General features: G+C 42.0%; 1 long non-coding RNA gene across 1 annotated transcript; it reads right to left on the bottom strand.

The window, feature by feature from the left end:
- Nucleotides 1-16952: 16952 nt before the first annotated feature.
- On the bottom strand, nt 16953-23364 carry LOC128413936 (uncharacterized). Its single transcript, XR_008330548.1, has 3 exons — nt 23167-23364; nt 22482-22580; nt 16953-17068 (listed from the first exon to the last, which is right to left on the bottom strand). It is a non-coding gene; the product is annotated as an uncharacterized LOC128413936 (long non-coding RNA).
- Between the last annotated feature and the right edge of the window lie 1103 nt (nt 23365-24467).

Genomic DNA, 24467 nt, shown 5'->3' with positions numbered 1-24467 from the left:
GCATACTGGGGGGGGGGGCATGCTGCGTTGCTGGCGGCTTTCCCCCTTACTCGCTCTCTCCCTTCCTGGTGGGCACCACTTTGCTGCGCTGCTGGTGCTGTTTGCCCCAAGCTCCTGGCTGTATACCGTAAGGTCACAAATAGAAGCAGCACTTTAAATTTTCACGGTCAAAATTTGGGGGGAAAGTGAGGCTTATATTCAGGCCAATATGGTAATACAGTGTTCAAGGCCTGCCCTTCTTGTCTACAACAATTCATTCTATAGCTGTGTTCAAACAATACCTTTAAAGCACATTCAAAGCACATTCGAAACACATTATTTCCTTCAATAATTCTGGGCACCGTAGTTTACCCCTCACAGATTTAAAATTCCCAGCAACCTTTAACAAACTACAGTACCCAGAATTCTTTGAGGGAAATAATAAGTGTTAAAGGTATAGTGTGTTCACAGCATAAATTATTCAATTTCAGATTCTCCTGACAAGTCTGTAGTGTATACACATAACTATTACTGCATGCCAAAACTGTCACAGTAAATTTTCTTTTGGTAACTGGTTCTATACTTATAGGGTGTTCAGCATGTACTAAGGATTATACCATGCATTTGTTTCAGCTTACAGCCTGCCCTGTCTTGGAAGGCTAACCACACACAGACATCTATTTTCAGTACTATATAGACAATTACCAACTGTGCCAAAGTATGCTAATCATTTACTAAACCAGACGACTACTTAAGTATATATTAAAACATTTATGCCACCCTTCAATCTCTTTGGGATTTCTGTGCAGTATGCAACAAAAATTTATATCATAATGCAAAGTAACATTTACAAAACAGCAGCTAAGACCCTTAAAAGGAGACTGAGATTTGCAACATATTAAAATGCCTGGGTAAATAAAAGTATTTTAAATATTCCATCATAGCCATGGCCATGGTTTAAGTAAGCCAGTTGCTGGCATTCTTCCTCCCCACCCACTACCCCAATCTACCAGTGTGAGGGCTACATCTGAACCAAACTTTATCCTTAATGTTTACAAAGGAAAACGGCTACCATATGTGTAGCCTTCATACCTCAAAACTAACCAGAGAGAGTTCTCCATAATTCACTATTGATTTGTGATACAGGTATTGCAGCCAAGATGCCTGAATGAGTTTATAACTGCTTTTTCCTGCCTCCCAGCCACCTCCATCCTCTCTTCCATCAGTTCATTTGCTGGCCATGTCATGCTGTTTCTCTAGGCGCGGGTTGCTGCATGTCAGCGTAGTTTAGGTCAAATGAGAAGCTTTGGCTGCAGATGTGCAGGACGGGTAATTTCTTTATCCACAAGGCATTAAGGAGTCTTATAATCCTGTGCCAATATAAACGGACTAATTTAGCTGCAGACCTCTTCCAACTGGTATACTTTGAATTATCAGGGCTGTCCTGTTTAATAAAGTGCCTTCAGGGACATTCTCCACCCCCCAAGGAACTTGGAATCACTTTCTGACTCTTTGATATACGCGGAAAGATCCATGGTGTGGACCTTCCTAAAAATGTGAAGTACAAGGCAGGAGTGTTTGTTCCTGACCCTGAAATGGGACTGGGAATGGCTGTGTCTGAAAGCTGGGAAAAGATAAATAGATGGCTACAATGCTAGCAGATGGTTTTCACTAGTCCAAAATTTCTAATTTCTAATGGAGAAATTCATCAGTATGGAGGGCTGATCATTATGCTCGAAATCATTTATACCCCGCCCATCCAGCTGGGTTTCCCAGGTGGCCTTCCAATGGTTGATGTATTCCAACTCCCACCAACCCTAGGTTAGCCAGTTGTGCTCTAAATATTGGTTTTCCAAAATGAGAAAGTTGTCACTGCATAAAATATTTGCTGCGCTCCTGGTTTATCTGGAGCTATAAAATATCATAGGTTCTAAACTACCAATGGTTTGGCAAATGGTAATCACATATGGTTTCCAACTGCCGATAATAAGACCAAGACTATTTGCAGCATGGGGCAAAGTGGGTAAGGAGGGTAGTGACACACAACAGATATGTAAATGTAAATGCATGTATTTATGGAGGAATAGCCTATTAATAATCTAAATTTTAAAAATCACTTCTGGGTAAGATGGATTGGTCCATTCTAGTCTGCCAATTTTTAAGCTGAGAACAACATTCAGATAAGTGTAAAATCCAAAGAGTTATTTTGTTCTAGTCCACACATTAGTCTGTGGAGATCCCAATCAGTCAACAGAATCCACAAGCATCCCTTTTGTAGGTAACATTCCAACATGCCTTTCTCTCTATATATAGAGCAAGGAGAAAGAAGGGAAGAAAGATACTACTGGGTCTTTATCATCTGACTGGTCTATGGTCCAGGCTATAAATCTCCAAGAATAAACTATGGTTTGCAATCACCTATCACAGCAAGGAAGGGGAGGAGAGAGTGTGCCTACAAACAGCTCATTCCAAATCCTACACGAGAACAAAATATCTGCCAAAGAGCAATGAACCACCCTTGCAGCCAGTATGAATCTTTAATAGCTAGTAGGTGTAGTTAGCAGTGATGGACTGGCCATGGCTTCCAGTCAGTCCTGAAGTAAATCAGGTGATAGCATTAGGTAATTTTTTTACAATCACTCAGGGCTGTCATAAGGATGAAAAGATATCAGGCCATTCATGTTTACAGCTCTAAGCATCTTAGAGCAAGGGAATGATACAAATGGAATAAATAATTTCTTCTGCCTGTTCCCTAGATCCCCAGCATTTCAATTTCTATCCCAATAAACTTCACCACCATGCTTTCTTATGGGCCTCTCTGGTAGCAGCTGTAGTGCTGCTGAGTGAATGTGTACATGGACTTTAGATGACTAATCTATGTTTCTCTTAACAAACATCACTGTACTGCCAACAACAATCTGCTTTGCTAACCATATGGAGCCATGGTTTTGTCACAAAATACCATGTTTAAGTGCAAATAATATCCCTTTTTTCCCTTGTAGTTTGTAGGGAAATGAGAGGTCTTGGCTCGTTTAGGTGATCCATTGCTGTCAATAACTAGCAGACCAACATCTCAAGCTATTGTAAATATATTAATGCAAGACTTTCTTTGTATTCACTAGACTCAAGAAAGAACATCTGGAAACAGATGTTCTGTGAAGCAGCATAAAAGGCAGCGGAAGAACAGTAATGGCTCACAGTGCAGTGGTAAGGCAAGGAGCAACAATAATGGAGTTTGTCAGTGATTAGTCACTGCTGATCACAAGGGACAAGCACAACAGGAAGTAGTCATAAACCACTGTTTGCAAAGTTAATGTTCAATAGAGGAAAGACTTGAAGCTGCTGATAGTAGTATATCATCAGCAGTAAGAGTCTCAGGTCATGCAAATCAATCTGGGAGAGAGCAACTATTAGGCTGAGAACCCAGGCCAGAAACAACAGCTCTATAGAATCAGCCTCCGTGGGGAGAGCATTCCACAAACAGGGAGCCACCACAGAAATTGTACTTTGTCATGTTGCCACCCTCTGGGCCTCTCGTGAATGAGGCACATGAAGAAGAGTCTCTGATGATAACCACAGGGTCCGGGCCAGTTCATATGGGGAGAGGCAGTCCTTGAGGTGTTGCAGTGCTTAGCCATTTGAGACTTCATAGGTCAAAACCCTCACGGACGCAGGTGGCGCTATGGTTTAAACCACTGCACCCCTTGAACTTGCTGATAGGAAGGTCGGCGGTTTGAGGCGCCGCAATGGGGTGAGCTCCTGTTGTTCAGTCCCAGCTCCTGCCAACCTAGCAGTTTGAAAGCACGCAGTGCAAGTAGATAAATAGGTATTGCTCCGGCGGGAAGGTAAATGATGTTTCCGTGTGCTTCTCTGGCTTCTCCAGAAGCGGCTTAGTCATGCTGGCCACATGACCCAGAAAAACTGTCTGCGGAAGCGGACAAACGCCGGCTTCCTCAGCCTGCAAAGCGAGATGAGCACCGCAACCCCAGAACTGTTAGCGACTGGACTTAACTGTCAGGGGTACCTTTACCTTTTTTAGGTCAAAACCAGCACTTTGAATTGGGCCCAGAAACTTATTGGCAACCAGCGCAGTCGAGCCAGGATCAGTGTAATATGCTCAAACCACATTCCCCCAGTGAGCAACCTGGCTACCGAATTCTGTACCACTTTAAGCTTCCAAGCAGTCTTCACAGTCATCCCCATGTATAATGCATCACAGTAATCTAACAGAGGTTACGAGACATAGACAGAAGTTAGGCTATTCCTGTGCAGATAGTGGTGCAGGTGGGCCACCAGCTAAAGCTGGTGGAAGGCACTTCACACCACCAAGGCCACCTGAGCCTCAAGCAACAGCCAAGGCTCCAGGAGTAACCTCAAGCTACATATCCACTCCTTCAGAGGAAGTGTGACCCAATCAAGAGCAGGTAACCTCCCATCCATCTAGTCTAGGGAACCACCCATTAACACAGGCATCCCCAAACTCAGCCCTCCAACTGTTTGGGGACTACAGCTCCCATCATCCCTAGCTAACAGGACCAGTGGTCAGGGATGATGGGAATTGTAGTCCCAAAACAGCTGGAGGGCTGAGTTTGGGGATGCCTGCATTAGCAATACCTCAGTCTTATCTGGATTGAACTTCAGTTTGTTTACCCACACCCCACACTCTGCAGGCATAACTCCTTTTGATGGTGACCATTTGTCTACTGCCATTCCCCCTCACCACTTAAATGCCCCTCCAAGTGATGCTACATCATGCTGTGCCATTGCTCATAAGGGCACTATGGGGAGAAAATGGCAGTTCTCACTGGTGGCCACCATTCTTCCACAAAAGTCACCTCTCCACAAACATAAGTTTCATTTTCTTGCTTTTCGGTTAAATAAGAGGATGCCAACCTTAGATTGTAAAAATATTGTTCTTCACTACTGGTTGGTCAGCTACAGAGCCAGGGTTTATTCTGAATGATAATGAGCAGAGCTGTGTGTAAGGTAGAGTTCAATGGCTTTTCATTCATTACCGATTACCTGCCAGAACACAGAAAAAAATAAATGGATAAAAATAAATGGATGGTTGAGAACTCTAGTCAAAGTGGGATCATTGCTCCAAACAAAGCCAAATTCTGGTTCATTATAGGGAAGATGATTCCAAACCCATTTCTTCACTGTTCTGCATCAAAGGGAAAGTGCAATGTTTTACAGGAACCGAACTTGCATTTTTCCCCCCCTGGTGGTGTCTGGGTTTGATTTCATCCAGAACGTACCTCTCTGCAATCAGAGGTCACAGAGATGGTCATCTTCTCCAGCTGGAGCGGCACAATGATCTCACTTCCTGATCATCCTGGGTGGTGAGACTTTTTAACAGGCAAAATTGCAAAAATGAAAAAAAATATTTCTCCAGTGAGAAAATGCTGAAGAACATCAAAGTACCGACAATCTGTTCAGAAAATGTATCAAAGCACACTTCTAAACACCAGTACTGTATATGGGATATTTGTATGTGTTTTTGTGTGTATCAATTCATTTTGCATGATGGAAAGTAGAAGTCATGTTAAACAACATTTAAATATTAGATAACATAATAATAACTCAAGACTTTAATTTATCAGAAATAGGGAGGGGCCATTACTTCTTTATCCCAAAATCTCAGGTGCATAACCTAGATGGAGGTTATCTGCAATCTTCATCTTGGAATCATCTACAAGCTGACTTCATGACAACATCAGCCTAATTTCTGCACTTTGCCCCACTTCTCAACTCCCTCACTACCTGCTTATTGTAGCATCTTGCCTGATGAAGACTTCTGGAGAGCTCAAAAGCTTGCCATGCTTTTGTGACATTTTAGTAAGTTCCCCAAAAAGTCACAGTCCAATTATAGATTTTGGAGGGGGGGTGTATATGGATCAACACAGCTACTTTTGCTCTTTATGTGCATAGATGAATACAAAACTAGCCATTCAGGCAGAATCTTACAAACCAGAGAAAGATGATTTTCCACCATGTGGACTTTTCATTTTGAGGATTACATCCCCTCCAACCACTAGATAATACTATTTGACTTCAATTGACTCTTTTTACCTAGGACACCATCCAAAATTAATCCCTGGCCTTGCTAAATTAAAGACTGCCAGGTTTCACTTTACTCCCGCTGCCTGCCAAACCCAGGGACCTGTGTGTTACAAGCCAGACTTTAATTTCTCAGAGTTGGGGAGCAGCTATTGCTTCTTTATCCCAGATTCCCAGGTGTGCAACCTGATATCTATAGCACCTGGGAGGAACTTCAGACTGCAATCTCCATCTTGGAACTATCTGTAAGCTGACTTCATGACAACATCAGCCTAATTTTTTTACTCACCACCCCCACCCCACTTCTTGCCCCCCTCACTCCTATCTTGCCTGATAAAGAGTGCTGGAGAACTCAAAAGCTTGTCACACTTCTGTGACATTTTGGCTGGTCCCAACAAAGGTATTTTGGTTGTTAAACAATGTTGCAGTTAAAGGGTAATGATAGTTATACAGTATATACAAAAACTTACACAATTAGACGAATCAAGTGCTCAGAATGAAGGAAAAGCACAAGATGGAAGTAACACAAGATGGACAGGTGGGAGTGGGCTGAGAATGACAACACCAAGATTAAAACAGAACTAAAGGTGAAACAGAAGAATGAAGCACCGATAAAAAAAGGCAGTAGAAAGGAAAAGGAACTAGTAATAAATAAAAATGCATATGTAAAATCTGTGTACTGTTCTTGAGATTCTTTGGGGTAAAACATTTTGCTGAGAAAAAATGAGTTGTAGAAAACAAATAAACTATCTCACCGGCACTATGAAGCCCCCTGTCACTTGGTACAACATAGCCAGGGGACTTGTGGACTTTCATCATCCATGACAACCAACCAAACTGGCTGGGTCTGATGCAAAGCCACAGGCTCCCCATCCCTGTAGTATAACATATTCTACACTGGAAGAATTGGCTTCCTATGGTGGGCGAGTTTTAAGCATTCCACCACAGCCAAGATGCGGTTCTGCAGACAGAAGATGATGAAAATTTCAGCAGCTGGGATTACTGAGATCACCCATCAACATGGTGCAGATTAATTCTTACCTTAAACACAACCTTTAACTTTCTTCCATACAGATGAATGGTAGTCAACCATCCAGTGGGGACCACTAAAGTGTTATAAAAAAGGTAAAGGTAAAGGGACCACTGACTAGTAGGTCCAGTCGCGGACAGCTCTGGGGTTGCGGCGCTCATCTCGCTTTACTGGCTGAGGAAACTGGCATACAGCTTCTGGGTTATGTGGCCAGCATGACTAAGCCGCTTCTGGCGAACCAGAGCAGCGCATGGAAACACCGTTTACTTTCTTGCCAGAGGTTTATCTACTTGCACTTTGATGTGTTTTCGAACTGCTAGGTTGCAGGAGCAGGGACCAAGCAATGGGAGCTCACCCCGTCGTGGGGATTTGAACCGCCGACCTTCTGATCGGCAAGCCCTAGGCTCTGTGGTTTAACCCACACAATGCAACTGATGTTATACAAGTGTTATACAGTGGTACCTCAGGTTACATACGCTTCAGGTTACATACACTTTAGGTTACAGACTCCGCTAGCCCAGAAATATAACCTCAGGTTAAGAACTTTGTTTCAGGATGAGAACAGAAATTGTGCAGCGGCAGCGCAGCAGCAGCAGGAGGCCCCATTAGCTAAAGTGGTGCTTCAGGTTAAGAGCAGTTTCAGGTTAAGAACAGACCTCCAGAACGAATTAAGTTCTTAACCCGAGGTACCACTGTACTTGAAAACAATACAGTGGAAGGTGACACCTGCTTTGACATTGGCTTCCCAGATCCCACTTTCAGGGATCCCACATGGCAATCCAATTTCACCCCCAGGTCTCCTTGCAAAATACAAATCTTCCTCTGACACATAATACCCTAATCTTTTGCTAGCCCTATATATCAAACATAAGGCTGAATCAAAACATCAGACCTAACTTTCCACCCTCATTAGCAAGCTATGAAGGTGGGCTCTCACTTTCATTGATTCTTCGATGGGAGGAGGGACAAAGAACAGGGACCAAGTTTGCGATTGTGCCAGCAACAGAGGGAAAGAAAAAAGTACAGTAGGAAATACTCCCCCACTTCTCAGTGGTTTGCAGTTTTATTCTACAGAAGTGAATGCCAAACTTTTGCTCCTCTGGGAAAAGTACTGCATTTGGGGACACTGTTGCAGCGGGATCAGACTCCTGGCCCCTCCAAACTATAGGTCATAGGTCTTCTACTGAGAGGGAACCTGCCTGGGGGCACAGTCTATCTCTCTGTGAACACAAAACAAGGGAAAAGAAGAGTATATTTCATTAAAGACAGACTGCCTAGGAACCCAAGAATGAAATGGGAATGGATAGCTAGCTCAGGAAATTGAAAACAACTTTTAGTAAAAACTTCCTATCCCTCAAAACACTTAGTCTTTTATCAAAGATCCTTCTTTTTCTGACAGCAAAGTGTAAGGTTTTGGCAGAGCACAGCTGCACTCCAGGATAATGCAAAAGACAGGCGTGGTGGCTACGAGGTTCACAGCTAATGGACCAGAGTCGTTTTCAATTACTCTCAGCATTGTTTGCAAAGAAAAGCCAGGGACAAGGAACGCTGCTAATGTCATCTGGGAGCCACATCGTTTCCAGCATTCCTGGACGCAGTCCTAAAATCCATTCACTGTACCTTCAAAGATCATCCTGGGTGTTATAAGCCATGAGGGAGCGCTTGTTCATCTCTGTCTTCAGTTCTGATCCTGGGCTTGCTTCTGTGCACAATAACACCTGGACCCTCCCTGCAGTGCTAAAGTAAAAGAGAGGCCTAAGCATTTTAACATTGCACACTTTATTTACATTTTCAGTGGTGACATTATTTTTATGATTACAAAACCAGTGTGGTTATAGCCGGATGAAAATTGGTTTACAACGTTGTGCCTCCATCCTCCCACGCTGTCACTATCACATATGACAGCTCTGAATTTTCAGAGAAAGGCAGCCTAGAGAGCTGAACAAGCACATTATATGCAGCAAGGAGTGGGAAACCATATATTAGAGCAGGAAGGTACTGCAGGTGGGCAAAGCGTTGTTGGTAGAAGTCATATCGGGTTGGAAAGAAAGATGAAGCATCTAGTAGGCATGGGAGATCACACGAGATCAGAATTAAGGACATAGCAAAGGAAGCAAATGGAAGCGTGGGCAGTCAGGAGTGGTCATACTATATGGGATGTTATTAGCATGGCATATAAGGTTTCATAAGGTTTTGACAGGTATTTGAGTTTATGTAATCCACCCTGGGACCTTAGGGTAAAGGGTAGGTAATATCCTTGGAAAAAGATCCGTACAACCCAACATTTCTGAGGTCATTTCTGAGAATACAATAGCCGTCTACAGCACCTTTGGACAGATATACGTCTCCCTTATTTTTGTCCACCCATAACCAGGTTCCGCACCAGCTCCATCCCTGCATTCTGATCTGGGAGATTCTAACCTTGCTCTTATTCAGTCAGCGGGATACTTCCAGACTCTGCTTCTGCTCTGTCTGCCCTGGCTCTGCCTTCCAGCCCTGTCTTGAGGGCTATTGTTTTTCAAAACAAAAGTCTGCAGTCCCAGATAAGTGAACATATCTAATAATTGCTCATAACATTCTGGTGATGCCCTTCTCCTTCCTTAGAACAGGTCTCAAGCCAAATCATTCTGAAGTTGACATTTAAGACACAAGCTGGCCTAATGGCTGGATTTCCAAAAGATAAAAACACAATTCTGACAACCCTTTGAATAAGCAGCATTACCATTTGGGCCAGGACATGGGAATCTGCTATCTGTGGACAATGCTGAGTGGCACCGGGGTGAAGCCCTGCAATTAATCTTGTGCTAGGATGCTACTCAGGGCAGTCTAAGATGAATACTACTCTTCCATTTTTCAGTTCCATGCTAATAGGTGATTCTCACCTGTGGCCATCTTCTTGAAGGAAAAGTGTTTGAATTACTTGGATTCCTCTTCTCTTGAGTTTGGAAGTGAAGAAGGCAGTGATTGATACTGACGAGTGGACTGGTGTGGCTGCATTTTTTGACCCAATGACCAAACCTTCACACAACAGGCTGGTCATTGTTTCATATTAGAAACATGCTAACATGCTAAGATGCGAGATGAGCGCGCAACCCCAGAGTCGGTCACGACTGGACCTAATGGTCAGGGGTCCCTTTACCTTTACCTTTAACAAGCTAACAATCAAAAAGATACCAACAAATCTATAGGATATATATCACATTCAAAATGCAAGTTTACACTTCACTTTCAAATGTCAGATTGAAGAAATCACTGGCAACAAAACTAGAAAATTCAGTGAGTTTCGAACATTTGTGGATACTTGTTTCAGCTGCAGTTTCAGCCAAAGTATTAACCCTATCCCTTCTTCATCCCTCTAGGCTCTGGCCCCATAGCCTCCCTGTAAGTGGTTGGGTCAGTTGCTTCTAGAAATGTCAGGCTGGAGATGGGCAGCAGAGCCTTCCAGTAAGAGATTTCTTGCCGTCTGCATGGAGACGTCCACTGAAGTCGTTCCAGCTTACAGCTGCTAGCAGGGGATAAGGTAGCAGCTGCTTCTGCTGCTTAGATGTCTCATATTGAGCACACAGCTCTTATTGTATCAGCCTTCTCTGCATCTTTGTGTCGGCAATGTGATGTAAATCTTTCAGTGGCAGGGGTTAACCTATTTTATCAGAGTCAACTAGAAAGAAAGAAAAAGGAGACCCACCATATGCGAGATGTCCTCCAATTTTTAATTTTTTACAGTTGCTGTGATGAATTAGTATTTCAGAGAAAGATCAAGGCAATATGTGGATCTTTTTATTTGACTCTACTCTAGGGTAGTTCCTGCCCTAGTGTGTTATTTTGGAACTTATACTACTATTTACTACCATTACTGGTTATAATTACCACCACATTTATAGCCTGCCTTTCCTCCAAGCAACTCAAGATAGGGAACATTGGGGTTATCCAATGTTCTCCTCATAACAGCCTTGTAAAGTAGGCTAGCCTTCAAAACAATGACTTACCAAGGCTCAATAGGAATTACCCAGTTGCCAGTCACTGAGATATATGCTAGTGGCATTTTGCATGTACACCAAACTGTTTCCAAATCACTCACCAATTAAACATGATCAAGATATGAATATTGGTAAAGCAGACTAATCATGAATAGTACATAGAGAAAAGAAGCAGAAAGAAGGAAGGAAACAATGAGGAGAAAAAAATTAAGAACTAACAAGAAGCATGGAAAAAGTAGAAGAACAAAAAAGTCAACCAAACTTGATCAGAAGTGCAAAGGGTTACCAGCAGTGCAAACTGTCCAACCAGAAAATGAAAGAATGAGTTAATGAATGCTGAAGTGCTTAAAAAAAGGAGTTTTAAAACATTCAGCAGTTTCTTCTGTTTGCTGATAATTACAGCGTGACCAAAGAAAATGGGCAAAATTAGAAGGGGGAAATGTTAGCATACCTTTAAAAAGAAGTTGGAAAAATGAAGGCACCAAGAAGGCAAATGCACGGAGGAATACAAGAATGGCTCTACTTCAAGTTAAGGGGTCTAATCCAACTCTAGTCATGCACAAGGAACTTTGTACTACAACTATTGAGAATTGGGATGTGCCTTTCCATCTGCACCATAATACATAGCCAGCAAAAGCAGCATGAGATGCATCCCACAAAACGTGCACATAGTAAAACCAAAGGTGTATCTCTGAATCTGCATTACTTGTGCACACAGAAGCTTGCATCTGTATATGCTGGATTTAAAAAAACTGATTTTCATATAATTTTGTTTTTCAGGCTCCCCTAGAACTGCTGAGAGAATTTCAGTGTCCACTCACCCTAAAGAATAGTAGGGAGAACACCTCTCCCACCCCCACAGCCTCATGAAGAAATTCATGTGCAACTGTGGGTCCAGTTATTACAAGTAATGGACTTGGCCACAGCTCCTTCCAGTCTTCCTCTCTCGGCTCATTGCTTCCTTCAACCACCAGTATGAACTAATAGTATAGTTTAATTCTGTGTCAACTGAGTGAAAATTCTACATGAGAATATTTGGGAACACTCTCTTCCTTCACTCCACCCTCCATTTTGCATATATGGGGAAATGGCACCCATTGCTGTGATAAGTTAGTGACACTGTCAAACCATTTTTTACCATAATCCCACTTGGTCCATTATAATACTGTGATTTAAATGTGCCAAGGGATTGGGAACCTCTTTCTATGCTAAGGATTGCTTGCATACATAGATTCCTTCCTTCCTTCCTTTTGCTTTTATCTAAGCATAATTGTGAGTCTGTATGTTAGCACAAGTGTCTTGAAATATTTGGAGTGCATGGGCTGGAGTGGAATGAAATATCATGCCTTTCAGCAGGGCCATATGGAGAGAAAATAGCAAAGGATCTGATAGCAGGTTCCTTTCAAGATGTACAGGAATAGCAGCACACATCTCCATGGGATCATATGGATGAAATTCCTTGGGCCTGGAAACCTGTTGAGAGTCTTCAAATTCTTCTGTATACAGGAAGGATCTTTTTGATATAAAAAAAATTACTGGATCTCTATATTGTTGGATACATTTTGGTGTGCTTTTTCCAGAGTAAATCCTCTGGTAAATCTGTAATGTGCAGCCCATGCACTTTCGGTTACAGAACATTTTTAGTTTTCCAAGGGTTGGTAGAGAGGGGGGTGCAATATGCAGCAGCCAATCGGCATAAAGCAGGGAGGGCACTGAGGCTCAGTGGTTAACTTCCCAAGAGTCTCTTCTCCGCCTTATGCTTTTGTGATTGTGTTTTGGATTAAACCTTCCCCCACAATTCTGAAATATCCCTGGCCCTGAATAGATGCCCCCCCAAAAGTTCTCAGTCACTACTACCACAAGGCCTATGGGTGCCACTCAGAATGGAAACTTTTAAAATCATGTAGATAATAAATGGAACCAGGATTTTGGAGAAATCTTGGAGCCAGATAGTGTGGGAACCCATATATCAATATACCTTTTTAAAAATGTAATGTACGGTACTTGCAAGTACGGACTTGCATCCAAAATAATTGTTAATGTACATTTTACGGTGGGACTATGCATTTCCTAAGACTACTGCCAAGAAGTAAATGCATTTGGGGGTTTTTAGATTATAAATTACCGAATTCCTGTGAAACCCAAAAGAGAATTGCTAGTTATGATATCAGTTAAGGCTCAATTAAGATTAATGACAGTTTCATTACTCTATAGATATAATCTGGCTAAAGTTAAATACTTTTGAGTCTTACCAATTTTGTTGGCAAGGAGAGGTCTGCATGCTCATCCACACTAGAGTGTAAGTCAATTAATGCAAACATCAGTGTAGTAGTAACCTATTTTCTCAACACGCAAAGGAGGAATCTAGGCTATTGCAAAATCATTGTTTAAAAATGCTGGATCTGACTAGAGGACCATCTGCTACAGAAAAGCTACCTGGGGAGTGTTAATGGTATCCTGGCCTTCAGCTTTACCAATAGCCTTATTAGTTTTAGCTAAATATACAAATTTAAGGTTTGGTTGTTTTAAGCCCTATAACCAGTTTTGGACTAAGATTACCTACCATCTTGCCTCTTCTGCTGATGTTTAAAACCTTTCAAGGAAACCCTGCTGGTCGTTCCATGACCAGCAGATAATAATGGGGAAGCAGGCTTTCTCAGTGACAGTACTGACCCTCTGGAGGGACCATCCTCCCTTAAGAAGACACTAATAACCTTTAGATTTCTGTCAAAAACTTGACTCAAGCCTGACTCTTTAATGTTTAATTTTGTACATTGCTGAGTTTTATTCTGTGGTACACTGATATGTTTGGTTTTTATCTTACTTTTATCTAGTTTCACTATGGAACATGGTTGAATTTCAGTTGCATTTTATGTAAACTGCCTAAATATTTTTTAATATATTAAGCAGTACACTTTTTTTAAAAAACACACACAAATAAGTAGATAAATAATACAGTGGTACCTCTGGTTAAGTACTTAATTCGTTCTGTAGGTCCGTTCTTAACCTGAAACGTTCTTAACCTGAACCACCACTTTAGCTAATGGGGCCTCCTCCTGCTTCCGCGCCACCGGAGCACGATTTCTGTTCTCATCCTGAAGCAAAGTTCTTGACCTGAGGTAATATTTCTGGGTTAGCGGAGTCTGTAACCTGAAGTGTATGTAACCTGAAGCGTATGTAACCCGAGGTACCACTGTATGCTGCTATGAGAAAGAGGAGCACTTGAGTTGTGACTGAGCCATTTTTTTGCTAGTGGCTCCTGCGTTGCAGGAGGAATATTTTAAAAGACCCAACTACTAGGGCAGGATAGATCCCAACCACAGAAACAACCCTCCACTGGGAGGAGTGGTCTTGGTTCCATCGGGCAAACCCACATGTTTAGCCTCCCCCCCCCCATATGGATAGTTTAAAACTTACTCCACACTTATAAGAACAACTCAGGGGAAGGAACCTCAGCCCCAGGGCCCAAATATGTCCCTCCAGGACTTTCTGTTTGGAACTCAACATTCTCCCCAGCACCACTTCTGTCCCCACAGACCACATCCTGCCCTCCTTTAATGCTTTTACATGAATTTTGCATACATAATTTTATTTGCCTGTTACTGAACAACTGAGGCTGGGAGTCCATAAGTCACAACAAGGTATATTGTTTTATTCCTAGCCATGAACCGGGACAGCATACATATATGAAGTGTCCAAATGAATCCTAGGTGTTTGACAATTATTCTTGCAGAATGTGTCAATATTGCCGGTGTTTCAGTTTTTTTAAATTAATTTATTGTTGTTAGAACTGTTATTAAATAAATGGCTGTATTTTGGGTGAATGTATCAATATTGCTGTTTGTTTTTAAAAGAATATCTTATTGCCGTTGTGATTGTTATTAAAGAAATGGCTGACTAAAAGAGATGTGCCTAGGGTGAATGACAGAAATTTTACATTTTCACTTTTTGATCTTGCGTAGGTAAAACATGAGAGAGCCAAAACCTGAACCTGCTGGAGTAGGAATCCAAAAGTAACCATCAAATACAGATTCTTACCAGACTCTTGCAGATGGATTTATGCTCTTTGATATATTTACGGAGCTGGTCAATGAACAAAGGCAACCTTTTTTAAGCAAACCCAGACTTTGCAGAGCTGATTTTGGGATTGCTTGGGAACAAAACTCCTGTCTGGCCTATAGAATCTATCTTGCACAGGCAGATGGAATGCCTACAGCTTCTTTTAGCTGTTATTAATGTTCAAGGAAACGTGGTTGGAAGAGTTCCATTATCTGAACCAAAAGAAAGGCTTGGAAAACCTCATGAGAAGCAGCAGACAAGCCTTGGGTCTATAGCTTCCTCATCACAGCTGTGGTTCAGAACACGTTTGAGATTCTCAAACTTTTCAGCCACTGCCTGCCAAACATAAAGACCTCAAATCATTCCCAGTTGCATGCATAAAAATAAATAGTGCTTTTCATTCAGGCAGTGCCAATGCAATATGAGTTACTGAATGAGAGCCATCATGCGCAAATACTGCATTCAATCTGGTTGTTGAATGTTGTTCATGCTACGTTGTCTGTGAAACTCACACTGTAACATTCACCGTCACACTGCTTTATGGCTAGTTGTTTTGTGGAGTGCCGTGGTTTACAGAATTACAATTAACTGCACATGGCTAAAGCTAAAAGTGTTTTAGGAAACTGTTTTGTGGAAGCCCAGTAGAGATGTCGAGAAACACAATCTCAGCATTTCTACTTCTTCACCTGTAATTTTGAGCAAATTGAGTTTCTAGGCCTATGAGGTTGACAGCCTCTTGGGAATGACATTCCAGACGTTGATGCGAAATGTTCCCTCATGGTTAACATTACAGCTCAACATCCTATATCAAACACTTTCAATGCCGTTTTACATGTGTTTCCACATATTTCAGGATAAGTGAGCTTGTGTGTTTTTTTGTTTAATAACATATGCTGGAGCAAAATTAGCTGTGGGAAGAAATGTTTAGTAAAACCTCGGTTTGGATCCATGCCACCGATGTGTGCCGTGAAACCAGGCCTTAAGCAATACAGTAGGAAACGTCTGTAGGTTTGGAGAGCATTGTCAGAGATGTCTCTCTATACTTTATGAACATCTTAGAAACAAACTTCCTGGCTGATGGAACTGTCTTCCTCCATTTAGGAGGCACGCAATCCCATCTCCTATCTGTTTCCAGTGGAACAGAATACAGTAGATAATAATCCCTTTTGGTTTAAAGACATTTGTGTAACCTAGAAAGAAAGGAGCTTATAGTCCCAGTTGGGGAACACAATGTAAAAGAGGGGAACCCTGTTGTAACTGAAGCGTCTTAAAAGCCCCTTTGAGCTAACTGGGTAGTGCCTAAACTGTGAAGGGTCATTGTGCTGGCAAGACTAGAAAAGAAGAAGTAAAAAGGAAACAGGAACTGTGTGGGTGAGTACAGTATGGGCTCGTCCACACTGCTCCTTACCCTGTACCCAGAAACAGTTTCCCAATTGTCCCTTGCTTTCCCCAGGAAAACCCTCTCTTTAACAGAATTAGAACAAACATCAATTCATGGAAAGCCTGGGACTGACGTTTGCTCCAATTCAGTGGTAAAGATCAGATTTTCCTGGGGGGGAGCGGCAAGACGAATGGAAATCTGGATGAGCCCTATATGGAGCAGTGCATGGAACCAGTTCTTCCAGCCATTGGAGTGGCCTAGAAAACTAAAGACTGAGACAAGGTCTCTCAAAAAGCATGTGCTTGTCTACCATCCTGCCAAAAACCAAGCATGGTGTGGGGAATGTATATTAGCCTCTGAGAAAGGTCACTGAAATTAAAGAGAAGTCATGTAAATGGCTGTAACATATTTTTTATTTTGTGTGTGCTGTTTGTGGTCATTCTTAGCCTGTTTGTTTGTTTGTTTGTTTGTTTGTTTGTTTGTTTGCTTGCTTGCTTGTTTGCTTGCTTGCTTGCTTGCTTGCTTGCTTGCTTTAACATGTTCACTCACCTCCAACAGGGAAGTCCAGAGCCCTCAGGGCAGCTAACAAGATAACAAAACATTCTTAGCCTAAGTAAAACGTGAGAGTAATATATTCCAGACAACAGAGGTTCTTGAGAAAAATACACACATTTTCTTGCTTCTAGAGCAGGGTGGTCCAACATCCGGTCCAAGGGCTGCATGTGGCCCTCAAGACCATTTTTGCCAGCCCTTGGCAACAGTTGACACACCCATCCCAGCCCTCATGCTGCCTTCCCAAAGCTGGGTAAGCAAGATGCTGAGCTTTGGGAAGTAGGCACAAAGCTCTGACAAGGTCCTAGAGTCCTCCCGCCTCCTTCCAAAAGCCTAGTTAGTGCTTGCCCAGCTTTGGAAAGGAGATGGGAACATTCTAAGACCCTGCCTGAGCTTTGGGAAGGAGACGCAAGGAGACGCTACCTTAGAGAGAGGACTCTGCATTTTGTTTTCTTTTTCTTTTTAAAAAAATTTAGAATAGTTTATTATATTGTATGGTATTATGAAAAAGGCTTTCCAATGCTAGAATGCCTTTGTTATCAGTGTGTGTGTGTGTGTGTGAGAGAGAGAGAGAGAGAGAGAGAGAGAGAGAGAATTGTCATTGTTAATAAAGTAAATATCAGTGACTGTACTTTTCTGCATTTCAGTCCCTTCTGACCTCTGTATACAGTCCTCCCCAACCCATCCCATGACCATGTACATATGTACCTGCAATTCAAAATAACATTTCATGCATCTCTTGAAGTGCACTGTAGCCCATAAAAGCTTATGTCATACTAAATGTGTTAGTATTTAAAGTGCCCCCAAACTCTTTGTTGTTTTTGCTGCAAGAGATTAACATGGTTACCCTTCTGGGTCCTTTTTTTTTTCTTTCTTTCTTTTTAAACCAAACCAGTTTTAATGTAAGGTTAAAAACTTTTTCCCTGCCCACCCAATTGCTCCAATCTTTTCCCAAACCAAAACCTTGTGCTACAGTAAATAGCAGCTGTATGCAAGGTTGCACAGTAGCTATCTTCTGCACCTGACACCTGAATATACACAGAAGCTAAAGTGCACAAGTGTGTGGGCTGACCAGGCGCAAAGACCAGCCACAGTTTTGTGAAACAAATGTGCAATGGAAAAGACTCTTCTAAAGATTCTGAATTCCTGAGGATACTCTCTGATTTATTATCTCCAGAAAGTTCATAGATGAGAGAAAAGGTTGTGATGGAGAACTCCATACCTCTTTGTACAAATCCTTCCCCTATATTCCTCAGACACACAGCATACTCTCCCTATACTGCTATGAGTTTGAAGGGGAGGAAGTAGGCTATATGTGAGACCCTTCTAACCCCTAGATCCAGCAAGTGTTAAAATATAAGACTGGCTAGGTTCCTGTGTTGAAGTGATTGCCTGGGTGATTTACTTTTGTAGGGTGCTGGTAGTAGCACACCAAGCTCAGAACAGAAGTTCCTGACAAATGTTCCCTGATGAGGGGGAGCCCAATCAATGTAACACTAAATGCCAATGTCTTCTGTTTGTGTATCCTGATGTTGTAGTATTATTATTATTATCATCATCATCATCATCATCATTTATGTGCAAACTGGAAGGCTTGCTCTACAGACCAAAGTTTAGATCAGTGGGTTAATCACAGTGTTATGCTTCTCTCCACCATCATCACCCACCAAGCCAGGATCATGAGTTTGAAGCCTTTTTTCTGTCATCTTCATGGGCCTTTATCTGCAGAGTTTTTAAAAAATATTCCCTCTGCCACACTAAGCTGCAACTTTTGAGAAGAACATAAGACAAGTTTGGGTAGACCAGTAAATTGCCTCAAAGCCACCTATTCTGGCTTATTATTACATCATAACAGGAGAGTTTGCAGCCATAACTACTAGGTGGCTGGCTGCATGTGGTATATTTCAGGTGTACATATGAATGCATGTGCCTGCATGAGCACACACTCACACATGCATGTGTGACTGTTCTTCATGCAGGAGTCACCCCAACAGCCTCCAGATTTCCAGAGCTGACAGTAATTAACTAGCAAATGTGCCCCCACCCCACTCCAGCAGCATATGTTTTCACTTCAGAAATATTTCTTGACATCTGTATCTAATTGAAGAAGTGAGCAATACAGAATTGAATAAAGGGAAGTGGACATGGGGCATATAACCCTGACTTTCCTCTGCCTATCCACTCTCAGTCTACTCAATGACCCCTTGCACAAAAAGGGTGGGGGGAAACACACTGAAAAGTCAGACCTTCCTTTCAGTCATTCCAAGCTGCATGCCAGGAGAAAAGTGCCAGTTGTTGGCATTTGTCTGACTCACAATGGAGTGTGTCTCCAGGGACGAAGTCAAACTGCTGTGTTATCAGCACCAAAGTCCCCCCCTCAGGGCACAAGCCTAAACAGTGTGTATGGAGATCCCAGGTTCCCCAGTCAAAAATATTTTCCTCTCGGCCTCACTGAGGTGCTCCAAAGGAAAGCAGACAAATACATTTGGCACCAGCTTGGCTGCAGCAACTGCTGAAAGGCAGAGTACAAGGCACCATCTAACCATTGGAGGGACTCCACTCTGGATTTGTGTAGGGCTTACTCTTTAGCCTTTTCTTCTCCGGAAGTTACCATGCAAGACAGCAGAGGTTTAGGGTCAGTGTTTTCCTTGTCCTAGATGGGCTACTTTCTCAGGCTGATGATGAGCCTTATCTGCCCCTCACTTCCCTCTACATCACATGAAACAAACTAATTAAAGGCTTCTTTGAGCCCACTGGGGTTATTGACAGGGGTCTTACCACTGCATCACTGTATGATTTGCTGTTTTGGCCTTGCCATCAGTTGACCTCTGCTGGGGGTGAGACATTTTCCTGCATCTGTTCTTTGAGTATGATTGGATCGTTCAGTCATCCGTGTTGCAGCAGAATCACCTGCCCTCTAAGGAAGCATGCCAGTCCAATGACTCATGCAGAAGCTCAAGGGGCCAGGCTCCCCTGAGGTTGGGCGGCTCTAATTTTTAGACACTCTAAAAGTAATTCTTTTTAGTTATGAGCATGGTGTGCCACAAGTAGAGGTGGTGGAGAAATTTGACTCAGTTCACATTTTAAAATGAGCCTATCTAATTCACAAAATGAACAAACTGAAACACAGCCACACTTTGAAATCTGTACTTCTCCAAATTTTGCAATGTAATTCTACAAGCAAGTAAATGTGTACCCAAAAGTATATACTAGGGGGAAGTGTGTAAATAAATGAAAACATTAGCAAAAATAATTGTGTATCTTATTATGGTATATAATAAGATTTGTATTTGGGAAAACGGTTTGCAAACATGCATGTCTTATCTAAAATTCCACAGAAAACTGTGTATATTAGAAATAATTTGCACTGAAATGCTGATTAATTTTCATGAGGACTTAAAAAGAAATAACAAACTGATGTGGAAATGTGGAGAACTGAATTTAAGACTGGGAAACTGAGAAACAGAGAGAAACCAAGATCCCCCCCACACACACCCTTGCTAGCCACATGCTATTCCTTGTGCCTCATAATTGCAGGGTAAATCTGGCATAGATTTATTTAAGGAAACTATAATACTTTGACTACTTTTTATAATTTTAGACTATACTTACATTACATTTGCTTTTCTTTATGGCAGCAACTTTGCCCACAAATCATTGATTCTAAGATCTCCTTTTAGCTAAGAGCAAGTTCACACATTCATATTCATCATTCAGTGAGTGCCACCACATATCACACACTACAGGCAAAGCTTTCTTAACAGTGAAGACTACTTTAAACAAGGAGCTTTCTAATGGAGGTAGCTTCTACATTCAGCTGAAATTATCAAAGGAAGAGTCATGGAGGCTGTAGTCTTCTAGACACTTTCCCTGAAGTAAGCCCCACAGATCTCAATGGGCTTACAAATTCTGAGCAAATGTGCATAGGAATGAGCTGTAGACATCCATAAGACTGAGTTGTAAGTGGTGAGATTTCAAAAGATACGCATACATTTGTAAATTAGTCCAAATTAGGGAAACCTAGCAAGAAAAGGCAGGAAACAACTAAGAATTTAGCTAAGGAAAGACTGAGAATATTAAGCATGAGAAACATGCACAATGAAGCAATGGAAAGTGCTAAAAATGAAAAATCACACTCTAGCAAGGTTCCTCCTACCTTGCTTAGGTTTCACAGAGTATCGCGTGCCAGAAACGACTTCATGCAGAACATGAAAGTATACAGGTGTTGTCAGAAAAGTAAAGGTCAAACTAAACAAGACATTTAAGTACACAACACGCAAAAATACTTAAAATGACCTCATCTCCTTGTTTACAGAAATTAGTAATACGGTCCTCCAATCCAGCTCAGGGCTGCAAAATTTCAGGAAACCTAACTTTTACGTTAGGTCAGAGCTCCCATACTGTTTAGGCTGTCGCATGTGTGCATGTGCAGAACTGTGTGCATGTGCAGAATTGCATCAACATTCTGAGCCAGATAATGATTCCAAATGGAAGTCAATTTGTAACACTGCTGAGCATGACAAGCTGAACAAATTTCCATACTGAACTGAGGAAACTTCAGCAACTTCATTTGGCACAATCAATATTAGTGATTTAAGGATTTGATCATTACTTGCTGGTGTCCCTTATATTAATAAAGATGTTGTATTTTAAGGCAACGTGCCTTAAAGGGGGGGGGGGTTAAAACAAGTTATAAGAAGAGCCATAGCTCAAGCAGTATAGCATCTGCCTTGCAAGCGGAAGTCCCAGGTTCCTGGGTTCAATCCCTGGCATCTCCCTCCAGTATAAAATCCCAGAAAGCGACTGCCAGTCAGTGTAGACAATACTGAGCTGGATAAACCAGAAAGTCTGACTCAGTGGAAGGCAGCTCCCTGTGTTCTTGCTGAAAAGATTATGCTTTATTAGGAAGTCTAATCACTTGTGAGGTCAGCTTTAGCGCCAAAACACCACACAGATACAGGAACGCCATTCTGAATTTTTGTGGAGTTCCCTCTTTTGCAGCAGGCTGGGGCTAGCTGAAAAAATTGAGAAACAACAGGCACCCACTGCCTGCACTTCCTGGAAAAAAATGAATTAGTTTTTGTTCCCACTGAACGCATAGGTCTCAGCCCCGAGTGTCTGGTTTGTATATATTTTTTTAATTTAAAAAAATCATTCATTTTCTGTGCTGTTTTTACTTTTATTATATTTTGTACATCTCCTTGAGACATATACGAAGGAGGAGGAGGAGGAGGAGAAAGCAGCTTAAGCTTAATGATCTGCCTTGTCCCTGGCACTAACTGGCCATAGGCATCACCTCAAACATTTCTGCTCCTACAGCTACTTGTTTTTTCAAATGTTAAAAGTCGCTGGTAGCCAGCCATCTTAAATGTATACAATACCTAAGGAATACCCCCTGCACAGGCAGGAATATGGCACAAAAGAACCATAGTCTGTGACTCACCCTCTGCCATGCAGAGCAAACCTTGTCAGATGGAGTCTCTTGGAACGAGTGAATTCTAGGCCTTGTTGAAGTCATTTTGGGGCACGGACTTCTGCACACCTAGGATTTTAAGCAAAACATACATCTCGTAAGAATGTCAAGCCCATTTTTAATGTGACATTTCCCACAATTCTTCTATTTATAAACTCCTGTTCCCTGTCATACATTTCCTCATTACAAGGCCTTTGATGTTTCAAAATCGAAGAGTGAGTTTTTATTGTTTCGTTACAGTTTCCTGTCTCTGTCTTCTGGTATATTTGGATTTTGTTGACCTGGCACTTCAGTTTATTTCACATTTCTATGGTGGAGGGAGAAAAAAATATCACCTTGACTTTCTTCACCTCCAGATGCCTTTAACACGCCTAAGAAGGAAACCTCTCTGGAATTAACAGACAAAACATCAACTGAATACCAAACAAACATCCAAACTGGGAGCAATTTCCATGTAATTGGCTCCATAAGTGACCTCAGCAAGATATCTACACAAAGCCTGCTGTCAAAATCACATGTAATGGAAAATGAGATTTTAAAACCCACAAGAGTGCAAGACAAAGTGAAGGATAAAAGAAACAGTGCCCAATAGAAGTTAGAAAGGAGACGCTTGTTTTTGTGCTACAGTGGTCTTGTACGATAAAAGGTTTGCTACCTCACGATTCCTTCACATTTGGACTTTCCATTACGTTGTGAATCCATCAGGATAAAAAGATTTAAGTTAATAAGCAGCTTCAGACCTGACAAGGTGTAACCTAGAGCTAGCTGTTATACTGCTATTTCAACCACAGGTGGCACTGCGTTCAATTGAGGTGGGCCAAAATGGCTACTTAACTGAAGGACTGCCTTATTGTAAAAGAACAGTCTAGAACAACAGCACCAATTGAACACAGTGCAGCAGCCAAAAGGAGCCGCTAAAAAAAAAAAAGGGCCCATGGGAGAAAGAGAGGAAACTGCAGGAACAGCAGGGACAAGAGCAGCAGCAACAGAAAGCTTCTTCAGAGCAAACAACTTGACTCTTGAGGGTACCTCATACCTGTTGCAGTATGAACTCCCTGGTGTAAATACGGGGAACCTTACTTTCTAACCTTGCTAGGTCATCAGTACAGAATCTCCTGTTACACTTGCTGGCATAGAAACAGTGATTTGGCCAGAAATGTTCACATGTGGACTTTGAATTAAATGTCATAAATGTAGGAATGTTTTGTTGTTGTTGTTGTTTTTAAAGAAGCACCCTCTCCAAAATATGTTGGGCTGGTTTTGCCTGCCTTTCAGAACCACAAATAAACTATGAAAGAAAAACTGTTGCCCCTGGCCAAAGATACTGTGATCAGAAGTGGAGCATCATGATGCCACACTATGCAAGGGTGGAATTGCCACCACATATGGAATGTAGTACTCTTCCGTCTGCTATATTTGTTTTAAATTTCCAATGAGGTTCTTGGCCACTGCAGGAGAAGCTGGTGGCATTTCACAAGTCATCTGTTCCTCATACAACCAGCACACAATTATCACATAACTTCTCACCTCATTGTTCACTTCAGGGAAATCTGGGCATGTTTTTGAAGGCTTGGGGTGCGGGGCAAAATGCCCTCAGGGATCCCCTTTATATAGCAGGTTGTGTGAGAGAACTGAGGTGAGGCCTGCATCTACCTCTCCCATGGCACCGACTTAGAGGAGGCTGTTGCTCCTCCTTGCAAGTGTCTTTTCCATTTTACACTGTATCACAATACTGTAAAAAATAACATAATAAATAGCTAACAGTTTGTGGGCTTTTTGTGTCAATGAAAATTTTTTGCCTGAGGCAGCTGCCTCACTTTGCCTATTGGTAGGGCCAATCTTGCACCCTGCAAATACCAGCAGCACCCTCCCCTCACAGGCTCTCATCTCTTCAAAAAGAGCTGTGACCTGCTGGCCTGATCACCCAGGATCACCTAACCTCCCTCAAGTCATTGG

The sequence above is a fragment of the Podarcis raffonei genome, chromosome 5 (assembly GCF_027172205.1).
Source record: "Podarcis raffonei isolate rPodRaf1 chromosome 5, rPodRaf1.pri, whole genome shotgun sequence".
NCBI classification, from domain to species: domain Eukaryota; kingdom Metazoa; phylum Chordata; class Lepidosauria; order Squamata; family Lacertidae; genus Podarcis; species Podarcis raffonei.
The sequence above is the reverse complement of the archived record's forward strand: the minus strand, read 5'-3'. Positions and strand labels throughout refer to the sequence as shown.